This window comes from Limulus polyphemus, unplaced genomic scaffold (genome assembly GCF_000517525.1).
Source record: "Limulus polyphemus unplaced genomic scaffold, Limulus_polyphemus-2.1.2 Scaffold0, whole genome shotgun sequence".
Classification (NCBI taxonomy): Eukaryota; Metazoa; Arthropoda; class Merostomata; order Xiphosura; family Limulidae; genus Limulus; species Limulus polyphemus.
In genome coordinates this window covers 4,009,456-4,012,463 of record NW_013665610.1, presented here as the reverse complement: position 1 = coordinate 4,012,463, position 3,008 = coordinate 4,009,456, and the positions used below count along the sequence as shown (strand labels likewise).

The 3,008-nt window shown below is 28.2% G+C and overlaps 1 protein-coding gene across 1 annotated transcript in view; it reads right to left on the bottom strand.

The window, feature by feature from the left end:
* LOC106457032 (polypeptide N-acetylgalactosaminyltransferase 1-like) overlaps positions 1-3,008 on the bottom strand; it is a 32,420-nt gene that overhangs the window by 4,855 nt on the left and 24,557 nt on the right. The window lies entirely within an intron of this gene.

Sequence of the window (3,008 nt, the reverse complement as noted above, 5' to 3'; positions counted from 1 at the left end):
GTGGACATTGCATCAAAAATAAGGGAACAATTACGTAATTTTTAGAAATATACAACTGACTACCAATGGAAGAATAACTGACAAATAATTGCATCATATTGAGCAACGATATTTTTTTAACTGCTACTACACTCATGTAAAGCACTGATAAAAAAAATTGTATAATATTTCCCATTTTTTACTTCAAACATATAGGAACCCCAAAATTAATTAGTGAGATTAACTCCAATACTGATGTTTTTTTGTGGTTTTACTGTATTACAGCAACCTTGAAACCAACAAAATCTTAGATCCACAAGCAATTTATATAGTTTAGAAAAATGTGAATCCCATCAATAATTCTAGGGTTAAGAAAGGTATTTACTGCCACATTTTAATTATAATTTGCCATCAAATACATGTATATTTAGAGTAGGACATTCTGGTAGGTTTTTAATAACTTTGCACATAAATAACTCAACCACTTAAATAAAAAAACAGAAAACTGTTTCCAGTGATTGACGATTACACCATATGTGATACGAACCTAAAATGATAAAAAATTAAGGTCAAAAGCAGTTTTTAAAATTAAATGTGTATGTGAAATAGATCTTTGCAATTTGTGAAAATGAAGAAATTATATTATAAAAAAATATAAAAAAAGGAAGCTTTCATTATGATGAAATACTTGTGCACAAGTGAACTAAATTAAAAAGCACCACAACTTTAAAAACTGCTATCAATGGATCTTACTGAAAGTTTGGAACATAGTTACAATAGAGGCTGCTGGTCTTACCTGCATGTGGCTGTGTCTTGTTCAAACAGGTGACATCCTCTGTGTGTGAATTGAGCTTTGTGTCTAATTCTTGACCCTATTCCTTAATATGAACTATTTAGATGTTTGCAGTACTTGAAATTTAAACTCGGTGTCCAAAAACTTAGAAGCTCACATTGAAGATAGCTTAACCAACTTAATTGCTTAGTGAATTGTAAAAACTGAAAAGTTATACCATATACTATTAAGTTAAAGTGATAGAAAATAATAGTTACATATATTATAAAATAGACCCAATTTAGGATTTGTAGAACTATAATTAAAGAGAAGAGAGATGAATTTGCAATAACTGAAGCTAAATTATTTGAAACAAATTTAAAATTAACTAAGAATAATTCCAATTCAATATGGAGTATTCACAAAGTACCTCATTGGCAAAGTTTTTAAAATTTAATACTGAAAAACAAGTTGACATTAAATAAAAATTTAATACTCTTATAAGAAAGAGAAAATATATTGCAAATCTGTAAATTTGTATCAAATAAGACAAAGAGTCGATTATTGACTAGTCCAAAAAACTGTTAATTTAAATTATTAAAATTTACCAACAGAATAAATTAAATTCTAAATTTATTTTTTTCTGTTAGTAGTCACTCATCAAATAGAGAGAATTTGATTGATATTTACTGAAAAGTTGTAAAACAATTAAAATTGAGTACGAGATTGTAATGGATACAGTTAGAACTGCAGTTGCCAGCAAATTTGCATCCTACAGTTTCGATTCTAACTCTAGTTTGAGTAACTGAGTCACGCTAACTTCATGTTACTTAAAACAAAGCAGATAAAGATGGTCAGATTGTCATTTTGGGGAAAAGTAGTTATAATGATAATAAGGATAGTTCATATATTGAGATAAATAAAGACCCAACTACCATGTTTCACAGTGAAGTTAAAACAGTTACAAAAAGTTGTGTTACTTTAATTCTTCTCCTAATGAATAAAAGTGTCTTATTACTTTTTCATTTTATTTTAGCTCAGTTTTATGATCTGAAAGTTCATAAAATTGGTAGACAATAGAGGTTCATATTCTTATTTGATTGCTAAACTTACTACTAAGGAACGTTTTTTTCTTAACTAATCCACATACATATATGATACAAAATTTCTTGACTTTTGTAAACAAAATTAAAGAAGTTAACTCAGAATTGAGAGATCAACTCACATTATTTGCAATTTCATTATTTATTAAGTTCTGTTTTGAAAATATGCTACTAGCTAGCTACAATTTTTTCATCATTTGAAGTGTATCATATTATAAATTTAATATGTTGCTGTGTAATTAATATGTATTTCAAAGTAGGAAATAAGTCTGAAAGATAGATTAAAGGCCAGGCTATGGCATCCCATCTATCATCACACCTTCTTTGTGAAATGTCTATTTATGTTTGATGTTGAAACTTGATCACTGAATACTGCTTTGGTTACACCCATTATACAGTTCAGACATGTGGATGACATGTTTCTCGTGTGGTGGCACAGCAAAATTATGTTAATGTATTTTAAAAGATAGTAATTTAATCAACTTTACAATTTATATGTCTGTAAAAATGGAGAATGTCTGTGTATAGAAAACCATAATCTCTTATTATTTTCCACCACCACACAAGAGATTGTGTCACCTCTTGTCACAAAATAAGCCTTCTTTCTCTACTTCTGTGTTTAGAGCTAAAAAAACTTGTACTCACCAAGATGATTTAATGTCAGAGTTAATTTTTTTTAAATATGTTGCTATTGATAGAGGTTTTAATCTAAATATTATAGGTAGAAGTTATAATAAGTATTGAAATAAACGGAAAATGTCTCAATGTCTTATGTTCAAAGTAAATAATAATCTAATAGTAAAGAATATGCTTACCATATGTCAAGTTTATTTCCATACAAATTGGAAATACTTTTAAGAAACATGCAAATTGTTGAGTAACCTTTTCTCCCTGTTTTAAATTTAGTAATTTTATCAGTAGATTAAAAAACGAAGTACAAAAAGATAAATGTGGTATTTATAAAATTCCAAACAACTGTGGTTTAGTTTGTATTGGACAGACATGCAGGATCTAAAAATTTAGATTTACAAAACATAAAACTGTGACAGAGATGCAAAAACATTGATGAGAATGCATTAGCTGAACATGTGGCAACCTTGACTCATACTATCAGTTTGGAAAATATTCAACTTATTGTTGCGTCATCGAGGTCA